The 12729-nt window shown below is 31.1% G+C and overlaps 1 protein-coding gene across 4 annotated transcripts in view; it reads left to right on the top strand.

Annotated features, from left to right (window-relative positions):
• The window catches only part of LOC117175842, a 62397-nt gene that overhangs the window by 9928 nt on the left and 39740 nt on the right, over positions 1-12729 (top strand). The window contains exon 1 of one of the 4 annotated variants that reach the window (XM_033365620.1): positions 6966-7793. The exons of the other annotated variants lie outside the window; for them this stretch is intronic. The gene's annotated coding sequence lies outside the window, so the exon portion shown is untranslated. Of the gene's footprint in view, positions 1-6965; positions 7794-12729 lie in introns of those variants that run through there. 4 annotated transcript variants of the gene reach the window in all.

The raw sequence follows: 12729 nt of genomic DNA, 5'->3' as shown, positions 1-12729 counted from the left end.
AAATTCTGCCGAAAGTCATAAGACTCTAAATTTTTACAGATGCTTATTTTTAAATCGATCTGAAAGGTTTGCCATATGTAAATAAAGTCTAATCCTTCATGTAGTTGAACTTGGAAAGAGGAAATTTTCTGATTAATTAGTGATGAACAGTATCCTAGTAGTAAACTATTAAGCACGGTACAGTTCAGATTTCGCTACCACCTTCATTTGAGTCTTGCGGTTCTGTACTGTTAGTTTTAAAGAAAATCCGCAAGGGCGCGACGTGCCGCCTCTCGCGCAACAGAAATGACGCGTCGAGTGTTTAAGACAGCAGTCCATACGTAACGAAGCATAATTACTTGGAGCAGAGACTACCGTGACCAGCATGACGGTTCCTTCAGAGCGAAGCTCTTCCATTGCTGCGTTCCAGCTGAAGTTTTTTTTTTAATCAATATTCCACAAATTTTGGGGAATTTTAGTAACATAAATTTATGAATTTTTAAGCGTACGATATGTTCCCCATTAAATATTGGGTAAATTTGAGCACTTTAAAATATTTCAAAAAAGTTTATGGAGATTTCCGTAAATAATAAGTATTTTGACAAACTTTTAGGGGATGTTTCACAAATTTTGGGGAGTTTGGTTAATATTCCACGCGGATGTATTATCATATGACCCCAACTAGTACCCGATCAGACCCCGACTAGAATAAGTCGGGTCACCTGACTAGCCCCCGACTAGTCTACCGTGACGCTACTGGTCGGGGGCCAGCCAGATGACCTGACTAGCCCCCGACTTTAAGTGGGGTAGAATGGTGGGGAACCAGACTAGTTCCCCATTTCAATTTCTACACGGGATGCTACTTGTCTTACATTATTTATATACTCACTTTTTAGTTCTATATTTTTTAATTAACCTAGATAAAAAGCTTTATTCATAAAGATATATTTAAAAAATAATTTTTATCAATTAATTATCTTCTTGAGGGGACCTTGTAAAGCCCTCGACAGGTAAAGCGGGTAATACAGATGTGAGTACAAAAAAAGTACATTAATGTTCTTATGCTTAATTATACTTAAATTTAAAAAAGAACAAATTAAAAAAATTACCGATATGCAAACTTTAAAAAATTAAATTTTTTTCTTCAAAAATTAAAAACATTTGGTGTCTTAAAAATTTGAATAGAGTTTTTCACAGGTCAATTTAATTTGAAATCACGTAAGTACGTTTAAAAATCATATATAGCAAATCGAGTTTCAAAAACCTTTTTTCCTAATTTCTAAATTATCAGATGAATGCCGTCAAGCATTTATAATACCGCACTCAGCGTGGCATCGTAGCTATGGGGATTAGGCGTTCGACTTACAAGCCTGCGGTGCGTGCGTTCTCGGCGCTTGCGTATATTTTAATAAACTGCGTTTGTCTTTAGTTATTAGCAATAAGTCTTCTCTAGTACAATTTAACAATAAGTTTAGTTTCAGAATAACGTGTAGAGTATAGTTAATAATCGAATGTCAATAAAAATACGAGAAAACGGAGGAGCGTTTGTCAGAGGCTACAGAAAGGTGTAAAATCTTTAGATTAAACTTTTGCAAAGAAAATGTATTTTGCAATTGGATTAATAGTCTCCTTCTTTGAATCAAAAATGTCTGGTAATAGATTATGGCAATGTGCTGGTTAAACTTGAATACTATTGCAACCATAGCATCACACTTCAGAATTTAAAGCATGATCAATTTTTAAATATTTTATTTTAATCAACAAAATAAAAAACAATAGCATATGGTTTTGAATAATAGTGTGTGAGGTACTATCTAGATTCTATAAAGACCCTATTAATAAACCCTCATTGGGTTGCCTACTGATGACCTCGCTAGCTGAACGTGACGCTTTCGCTTGCGCCCTCGATAGATTACCACTTTAGGGCCTCGATAGAAAATAGGGAATCTAGACAGGGCCTCTTAAGAATCAAGTTATAATTTCTACCCGGGATAATGTAAAATTGTGCAATGTACGATATCACGATTTTAGGCTATTATAATGCGATAATTACAATATATAGCGCAGGAATTACGGTATATATTGCAGTTCGCATGCGATATCGTTTTCTTCGTGTTAGAAAATACATGTGTTATACATTTTTTTCTGAACTGAACTGAATTAATATTAGTACTTGACAACCTTTACACCTGTGTATTGTTATACACTAAGTATATATATTCTAAGGAAAAATTTTCAATTAAACTTTTGGTTATACTTCAATATTGCAAATAATATTTGAGTATAAATAAAATCTTAATTAATAGAAATTGTTTCTCTACCAATTTAATCTAAGTCTATAATTGATTCACTACAGTTACGGTATTTTTACTTCAGTTATGGTATTTTTACTTTAAGATTGGCTAGTTAATTTACGTTTACTTCGACATTGTACAATTCAGATTGAGAATTTAAATTATTTTGCTTCAAATACTTTTAATTTGAACTTGTATGTATGTATATACCAGTGCAAAATTTACTGTTTGATTTCACAATTATTCAGTTTTTAATTGAACGTTGCAAATATAGAATTTTTCTCTTTATAATTTAAGTTAAAAAACTTAAATCATCGGAGAAAATGTTTCAAAACTGGGAATAACCCGCGAGAAACGACAAGAAAAGACGATCACAGTGATATTAATATTACAAACAGAATTTTAAATATATTTGAAATTATAGTAATGTTTCTTTGTCTTAATCACAATCTGTATGTTTGATATAAATATATTGTGATTAACACAAAGAAATTCATCCATTCGTCAATTGCATATGCTTTATCTTCATGGAATTTGTCACGCTGCTTTCGATATTCGTTTGCACTGATAGCAGTGAAATCTCACTGATAGGGTACATTGGGGCAGGATGCGGGACACCCATTTTTCTCATAAGTTATATGGTTTTCAGAATAGTTCTTTTAGAAATGTGTAGAAGAACTGATAATGTACATACCAAAAAAGAAAACAATGAAAAATATGAAATAGTATGAGGATACAGTAATACGGAAATTTTGGGAGCCGGATTTTGTTATTTTAAGGTATTCTTAAGCAAACATTAATTAGTGAAAATGTCAAAATATACTGTTTCGTAACGCTTATTATGAATCTTAATTATTAAATTTTAATTTAATATATTCACTGTTAAAAATGTATGCGATTTTACAATACATCACAGTACAAAATTTAATGTGAAATTACAATTTTGTTATTTCGACGTGAAATTACAATACACTTATTGTTTTTTTATGCCACGAAATAATGTAATCTGCATCAGAAACTTAAAGTTTGAAAACAATCGATATTTTTCATGAAAAATGCTGTCAAAATCTCTAACATAACCTACAAAAATACATGTAATCTTTTCGTGAGCTATGTGTATTCATGTAGGTTAGGTTAATGATTTTAATAGCATTTTGCATACAAATTATTGACTGTTTTCAAACTTTGAGTTTCTGCTGCAAATTATATTATTTCGAGGTATAAAAATAAAGACATTTTAAAAGTTACCGCGAAAATACCACTTTCTGTTTTTGCTTTCAGATGAAAAACATATAGAAAAGTTATAAAAAAGTTGAAAACACAATTTTTCCCAGTATTGTGTAAGTTTCCAACTTTACCAAAATATTATATCTACACTGTTAAAATTTCTGTTTTGCTTTCACAATAAATATAATGGAAGTTTATTAACAAAACGCAATGTAATTTCAGAATACATGTAATATCATTTTACAACACATGCATTGTAATTTTACAAGACATGTATTGTGATGCAGATTTTGTTAGTTGTTGTGAAATTACAAAACGTGCGTTGTAATTTCACAATACTGTATTGTGACGGTACAATTTCATGCATTGTAAAATTACATTACGTTTTGGTAATAAACTTCCATTACATTTATTGTGAAATCACAACAGAAATTTTTAACATAGTGTTCATTTATGGAGACGTCTATTTTCAAATATGTCTAGAGTTAAGAAAACTCTTTTAAAACAGAATTATCTCCTATAAATGTAGCAAAATATAAAAATCTGTTTAAATTTGAAGTGACTTTTCTAACTTAAATAAATTTTATACTAAATAAATAACAAGCCCAGCTGAATATACCTTCAAGATTTGTCAAGTTATTTTCTGAAATATTTTCACTATAATATTTCATATTTATTTTTAATTCAAATAATTATTTATATTTTTTCGTTGCAAAATTAATTGTCATTGTTTCTTCATTACATAAATTACATTTTCAAACAATGTTAGGGTTAATAACAATTTATACATAAAAAATACAAATCAAATTACTCCATACAAAATAACATGAAAAAAAAACTTTTTCACTAAAAAATTCTATTTGTTAAGTGTCCCGCTTCACTCCAGCACAGAAAAAACTGAAGTTAAACTTTATTGCATGTGAAATTTCTCGCTGTTAAAGTTTACATGCACTGAAAAAATTTTGGGCAAGCAGCTGTCTTCTTAGTGGCAACGCCGCGCCACCACGACGGTTGGTGCAGCGGCCAGACAACTTTTAAGTAAGCTATAGTACCAAACCTGTGAGCAGATCCTTTCCCGTGTGTTGGGAACGCAGCAGTCCCACAAAAGAGAATATAATTGCCCCACGAGTATAAACTATAACTGTATAAACTCCGCGTAAAACTCGGCGTAGGGATTCCTTGCTCCCGCCTAAAGGGACGTTAACTGTACCAATTCTTTTGGGACTACAGCTGTTCCAATGTGGGAACAGAGCGTGCCCAATATGAGAGAGGATTTGTACCAAGTTGCAGGTGCGCAACGCGCGACGCATTTGGTGTTCCAGCTCTACCACGTGGGCGACCCGATCGCCCAAAAAATTTTCAGTGTGCTATTTGGCGAAATTTTATCCTACGATGGAATAAAAGCTGTCGTCTGCTAGGGCGTCCTTAGCAGGAATGGGAAAACGGCAAAGTATGAGTGAATTCGAGTTCTAAATCAGAACGCCAAATTTAAAGAACACAGAAAAAACAAAAGTTAAAATTTGTTGCAGTTAAGAGTTGCAACAGTTAAAAATTAAATATATTTCGGCGAAAGTTTCAGCCAGCTTAGGAGAATAATTTTGATTACGCTGAAGTGAGCAAATTTCGGTAAAACATGTAGAATAAGAAACTGCAAAAAGAAAAAGAATGGTTCTTACTGCTTTAGTATCTCCTTCGAAACAAATTACACTATTGCAGACGAATTAGAACTTACTTATAATAAGTTGCGCGAAAACAACTGACTGATGGGAATCCCCATTTCTTTCCAATCTTTCACCTGGAATCGACGTAAACTTTATCTTTCGTTTTTTCTGTGAGTACCTGTGGCGTTCCGTCGTAATTAATTGTTTTTACACATTTAATTTCTAACAAAATTAAAACATAAAGGTTCAAAGTATTTAAATAACAACTTATATTTCAGCATTTTACTACAGGTGGCGAGTACTTTAATGCAAAAAATAACTTTTCCCAATCCCGTCCGTCTTCCCGACAAGTTATTCGGGGGTTTTATTGTTTTCTTCAAATTTCTTTGTGTAGTTCAAAATTTGTTAGTTTTTATTTTTTCATTCTTGTAGTTGAAATTTTTTTTTATATTTTAAGATTTTTTGTTCAGTATACTTAAATTTGATGGCCCTGATGCTATAAGGGCACATACAATTTTCACTGGCGAAAACGAAGCCTTCTGGAGGCTTTCAAAAAAATGTTTCAATTTTAATTTTTGAAGAATGTATCCGGATGTTAAATTTGATCATGCATTTTATTCTACTAAGAAAAAATCTTGCCAGTGCTTGTCTGTTGATTGTGTAGTTTTTGCTTTAATCGTAAAAAATAACATTAAAAGAAAAAATAATATTTCTTTGAAAAACGATACCAGCTCAATAAAATTTAAATTAACAAAATTGTTCGCCTAAATAATATTTACAAATTTGCTTTGAGGCACTCTTTCATAGGAAGCGTAATTGTTGCTTTAACCTTGAAAAATAGCATTAAAAAAACAAATTAAATTTATGGTAAAACAACACAAGAACAATGTAAAATCAAATGTTTAGTACCACCATTTTTCGCCCAAATTAGATCTATGGATTTTATTTCGAAATTTTTGTTATAGGATGTGCACTTTATTATAAAATCAAGCTAATAAACATACGTCTGTTTCAATACCCGTGCATATTATGAATTGAAAAGATACATTTTTCAGGGTAGTTGCAAAAAAAGATAATTGTCAAATGAGGAACAAATATTAATGTAATCATAAAAAATAAAATTGGTACTTTATTTTGAAATATCTGAATAAGCAGTGATGTACCGTGGCAAAGAAATTAATATAATATACATTTAATATAATAGAGTTGAAGATAATAAAGAAAATTTCACGATTTGGATAACTGTTAATCGAGTGCGAAGCACGAGATACTAGAAGAGAATGTGGTCTATAAAACCGAATGAGTTTTAACAAAAGAGAATTAACAATCATCAATTTAAAGTTGTCGCTGATTTTACTTTTAATTTCAAAAGTTCCGTGCACTAATATGGTGGAAGTACAAAGACCCAGTGCGTAGCGCAAGGTACGAAAGTCCATTATCGAGCGCGAAGCGCGAGGTACAACGACGCTTGTCATAGGCGCGCTCAAGCCTAAGTACCCCGCGCAAGGCGAGTCGTGAGAATGTTGTAAATCGACTGTAAATGTATGTTTTATGTAATAATTTCCAAGTTTCTAAAATATTAGATTGATTATATGAGATGTTGAATTTAATTCAGCCCTTCTGACTGGCCTAATATATCGTAATACCAAATCTTAATAAAATATATCTAACGAGAGTACCTACACAAGTAATGAGAGCTGAATGCTTCACTCGTGTAGCTCTTGTACATTTATATCTATGTTCAAATCTTACATTTAGTGCCGGCGGTCATATGCACTGGCAGACAGTATTAGCGCGACCATCCTCTTGTGCACTTCTTCATGTTGTCGACAGTGTAAACAGTAAAAAAAAGTGCTGCGATTAGAACCCCGCTTTACTCAAACTCTATTCCGCGCTTGGAACGTTCAATTTATATTAAAACCAAAAAAATAAAACATCATCCGCTTAATGTGAATGAAAATATATTCATATTCTCTTAGAACATTGAACCTTTTCAGAACAACTTGGAAAGAGAACTTTGACCTCAGACACGTGCGTTATCAAATTAATTATTAATCAAAAAGCATAATTATCTAAAGGAATAAAGTGTTTTAAAAAATTCGGCATATAATACTTATCGAAATGTGAATCTTGACGTCGCGACGTCTCTTGACCGAGCTTTTTGTTTAAAGTGAAGAGTGAAAGAAAGGACGTCTTTGAGACCTTGACGCCTTTAGGAGTCAAGGTCGCGGCGGCCAGCGTCTATTAATTTATGTGATCCGTACCGTCAAGTTGTAACTAAATTTAAAGTGACCGCCTGAGTGTTACAACTTAAACCCTTGAGAGAATAAATTTTTGAAATAAGAAGCAGCTCTAAAAGAAGCCTTCATTTTTACTGACTTACACTGAGATTTGAAAGTTTTGTGAATGAAAGAAGTTTCGTGAAGTTTGGTGTAGTTTTTCATCAGCTTTGGTGATAATTGATTAAGGGTGGGTTTGAGTGAAAGTGTTTTCAATGATCGTAAGAACGCTACACTGTCGACATCAGCTTCAAGTGATACGATTTTGTTTCTTGAAAGATAAAAATCCCCTCGCTGATCTAATTATGGCGAATAACGGAAATATATGGTTGATGAACGTAATTCAAGAGAAGGTTAGTTTTTTATTTTATACGGTCATTGTACTTGTAGACGATAAAACATTTTTTTATCTCAATTTTTAAGTTCAAGAGTGTACTTGAATTCTGATAAGCTACTTGTTATCTGAGATTTTATATTTCAGTATGAATCTAGTCCAATAGTTCAATGAATTTGTTTGATTTTTGATATAGGTCTTAAATTATCTTTTAAATTCTAAAATAACTAAATTAAATATTAAAGTATTGCGAAGTCAATAATTTGTTTAACTACGCGCCTTATTGGGCGTTTGACATTTTTAATAGTTCAGGGTTCGGATTCGCTATACTTAATTTCAATTTTAATCGCAATGAAACTTTTAGATATGAATTTCAAAACCAGAAATATAGTTGTAACATTTTAATTCAGAGCATTACAAATTGAAAAACGTTGAATTGTTCAATAATTAGCTTTTGAAATTGAAGAATTTATTTCTAATTTCGTGACCATGTTCAAAGATTCAATTTTTACAAATCGCAAGCATTTGAGCATTTTGAAGTCGAAAACGTTTAAAATCGATTAATTTCAAATCCAAATACGGTCTTCAAACTCTCCCATTTTTTCATATTTTTCAAAGAATGCTTCTTTTTCTCCCTGTTTTCAAGAAACTTCCCATTTTTATCGTATTTTTCACTTGCATGCGAATTTAATTAATAGAACCCAATAATGACATCAAAATATTTTTGTTGAAAGATATTATTATTTTGTTGTTGTTGAAAATTTAATGATTGTATTGAAAATATTCTTTTTTGGTAGAAAATTAACTGTTTTGTTGAACATTTGCCTTTTTGGATTGAAAATTTATCCTTTTGGATTAAAAATTCCTCTTTTATTGTTGTAAAGTAATATTTGTTGTTAAAAATTCAACTGCTTTGTTGAAAATAAAATATAATTCGATTTGGAATATTAGAAATTTAATGGAATTTATTCCCCTATATAATTTTATAATAGAAAATAATCCAGCTTGACAACTTTAACAGTCTGAAAGAAATATTTTAAACTCAGATTCAAAATCTTTCAAGCTGAATGGCTATTTTTAAAAATTGTTTTAATTAATTTTTTTTTGTGTTTTGTAGAGAATATTTGAAACCAGTGAAAATTATGTACTCTAAACGGTGAAAATGATATCGCACATTGATATCGTAAAACCTGTATATTTGAAATAAGTGCAATATAACTTACAAGCAGGTTCCGAAACTTGGCACGATATTGTAATGCACTAATATCGCTTGGCCACTACTAGAACCCTCGTATGTTTATTATAAAATAATAATATAATTTAAAATCTTGCAATGTACGATATCACGATCTTACGCCATTATAATGTGATAATTACGATATAAAGCGCAAGAATTACGGTATATATTGCAATTCATGGGATATCGTTTTTTGCGTGTATATTCATAAATAAATAAAGTTTCATTATTTCAATCATTCAGTATTTTTGATGCTCCTTTTTTCATTAATTTGCAAAATTTAATGCGACTTTTTGTGAACTTTTTTTGAAATTCCATGCGACTTTCTTTGTACACGGAGAAAAAGTTATCGCACAATAATATCGCAAAACCTCTATATTATTGCAAAAAAGCGCAATACGATAACGTAACAAACAGGTACCGAAGCTTCGTACGATATTATAATGCACTAATGTCACAGAAAAAAAAACGAAGTTAAATTTTGTTGCATGTAAGAATTGAAATGGTTAAAAATTAAACATATTTCGGCGAAAGTTTCAGCGAGGTTAGGAGTATAATTTTGATCTCATCTACAGCGTCACGCTGAAGTAAGCAAATTTCGGTATAACATGTAGAATCAGCAACAGATACACGAAAAAAAATTATTCTCACTGATGTATCTCCTCCGAAAAAAATTACACTATTGTAGACGAATTCGAACTTATTTATAATAAGTTGCGCAAAAACAACTGACTGATGAGAATCCTCATTTCTCTCAAATTTAATGAAGTTACGCGACGATAGATAGCGCTGGTGTCTTAATTTTCGCTAGATCTCGAATATAAATGGAGCGATTATAAGGCGAAAGATGATGAAAAAAAAAGAAGAAATACAATGTGTTAGCTTAATAAACTTAAATTCTAAAGTTATAGATTGCACAATAATGCGGTATATAAGGTAAAAACTGCAATGTACGATATCACGATTTTGCACTATTATAATGCGATAATTACGATATATAGCGCAAGAATTACGGTACATAATGCAATTAATGCGATATAGTTTTCTCAGTGTAATTTCATCGATTAATGCGACTTTTTTCAAGCACTATAGTCGATGCTAACCCGGAAAGTTGTCTTTAATATGTAATTTGCTTGTCTTAGTTTGCTGGTTTTTTTTTTTATAACGTAAGTTGTGACTGCGGTCTCTTCTGCCTGGCCCATGTGAGACTATAAGCAGAGTCGATTTGAAACAATTTAGTCCCGGAGATATTCTGGGAGATTTGGGTTCTTTTCAAGGTCCTTTTAGTCAATTTAGTGGTCCTTTTAAAAGTGGTGCGACGGTAATATAATGTTCCTTTTGTATTCGTCACGTACCGGGCGGGCAGAGTTATTTACAGTAGTTGGCCGTCGCTAATCCGACTCTCCCTTTTTAAATTTCTCTTCAAATTATTAACACTTTTTTTTAATTGATGAATTTTCTCATTATACTTATTTATAATTAAAACTTATATTCTAATATACAATTTTTTAGTTAAATTAAAAAATGTTGTCTTTTTTGACGTATCTCATTCCATTTACGAGAAACGTCATATTAATTCCAATTTTAAGCATTTAAAAAAAAAAGTTAGATGTCTGAAATCATTGAAACCCGTAGATTCCGAATCATTATGTTTTAGGCTGTTAAGTGTGAAATTAAAAAAAATCTACATCTAGAGTTTAATCCGAAAGCTTAACAAAGGACCCTTGAGTGTCGAGTACTCTATTAGTCTAGTGATACTGCCTCTCTGCTTCTTATTTATGATCGAATTCTTATTTCAATTTCAGCCTCTCTGCTTTTTATTTATGATCGTATTTCTATTTCAATTTCGGAAAGGACATTTTAAAGCCTTTGAAAGTTTTAAACATTTAAAAGAACTACCTGGACCTTTGAATATATCTACCTGAGTTCCTGCGGAGAATATCTCTGAGCTTCTCTGACCCTAGAGAATCTGTAAAATATACTCAAAGATTTCTTTCGATAGGGTAATGTTCAGGCATCGATTCTCTAATAAAGTTTTTCTGAGACTACTACTTTTCTTTTGTTGACAAAATGTATAGAATTAATTTCAAGATATTTAAATTTATCTATCATGTTTATGGACATTTCATGTAGATTTCTTCCCAATACAATGAATTTTCCATGGATATTCTCTGCAGTTTCCGAGGAAATTCCATATGAAAGTTGAATATAATTTTTCAATCGAATATGGATATCTGTCGTGAGATTGTTTGTCATTTTCATAGGATATCTGTCTGATTTATATGGAGTTTTTCAGTTTCCATTTTGTTTTTAAATTCTATAAAAATTTTTTCACAATTCCAAAAAATCATTACACATATTGTTATTTTATCAAAATTCTATGATAATTGCGTCCAAATTACATGGGGTTATGGTTGGGATTTCGGAGAATTTTATGGCTTGGATTATTTCCATATAGTAGAGTAAATTGTTACCATTATAGAAGTAATTTACCTTTAGGGAAAACACAGTTTTAAAGGAAAAACGGAGAATATATTCCTTCAATCAGACGGGGATAAAAGAATGATTTAATTTTCTAAAAAATGTTGATACTATTTTTTGGTAGCAATCATTTAGATTAATTAAAAATTTATCATAAAATTGTAGGAGAACATTAGTATAATTCTATTCAAATAATTTTTTTTCTTAAATCTGTTCTAAATCCTAATAGTTTTGAAAGCAAAGTTTAATTAACAATAAAGTATAATTTTAGTCGTTCCCCAATTGTTATTTAGAACATAAGTACATGGCAGAAAAAAATGTGACGTTAAAAAAAATAATTAGAAAAGAATTGTTAGAAAATGAAGATCATTTTTTCATCCCCTTTCTGTTTGAAGAAATTGCTTTTCATTTCTTTAATTTCAATATTTCTTTTATAGCGCCTCGTTGTATAGTACATATAAAAAATGGTTGTCATTTTTTAAGCAATTCTTTTCTAATGATTCTTTGTGTTAATTTTTATTTCGTTAAGTTCCTCATTGCTTTTAGCAGTCACGTAAAATGATGAAAGCACAGCTTAAAACAAAACTTGAAAAGTCGTAATAATAAGAGATAGCTGTGATAATAAGTATTCCCCATACCTGTGCAGAAATTGCCCTATTTTTCTCCACTTAAAAAGTGGCGCTGGATAAACCCACACCAGTTCTTATATACAACAAATTAAATTACGAGGGGACAAAAAGTGGACGTTAAACCGTAAATATTTGTCATTAATTATAAACAAACTGTCATTGTTACGAATTGAAAATAACAAAATTACTCACACATATGAATAACATAAAAAATCACGCCACAGATTTGTCATTGTCGCTCTCGTAAAAAACATTTTGTCAACATAATCTAGTTTGTATGATTGTTTTTGTTGTAAAGTGTATCGATATCAATATTTTGATTCAATAGTTCTTTATAAATATTCTTTGTGCTGAGACATAATGCATAAACAAGGAAACACACTCTAAAAGTTAATAAAAACTTAATCGAAATTTATCCAGTGAAAGTGATGTGACAGTTGATCCTGATTTTTTTTCTTTTTTTTTATCAAATTGGACTTGTTTAATACGCAGAAAAACTCGACAGAATATTATTTGCCTGACAGCGGAGCGAAAACGCTCGTTTTCGCACTGTTGGGGAGGAGCGAAACCAAGCGATTCTACGACTGTTAAATATGGGGGGGGGGGGG

Source organism: Belonocnema kinseyi, chromosome 7 (genome assembly GCF_010883055.1).
Source record: "Belonocnema kinseyi isolate 2016_QV_RU_SX_M_011 chromosome 7, B_treatae_v1, whole genome shotgun sequence".
Lineage (NCBI taxonomy): Eukaryota > Metazoa > Arthropoda > Insecta > Hymenoptera > Cynipidae > Belonocnema > Belonocnema kinseyi.
Note: the sequence above shows the minus strand (reverse complement) of the source record. Positions and strands in the feature narration are given on the sequence as shown.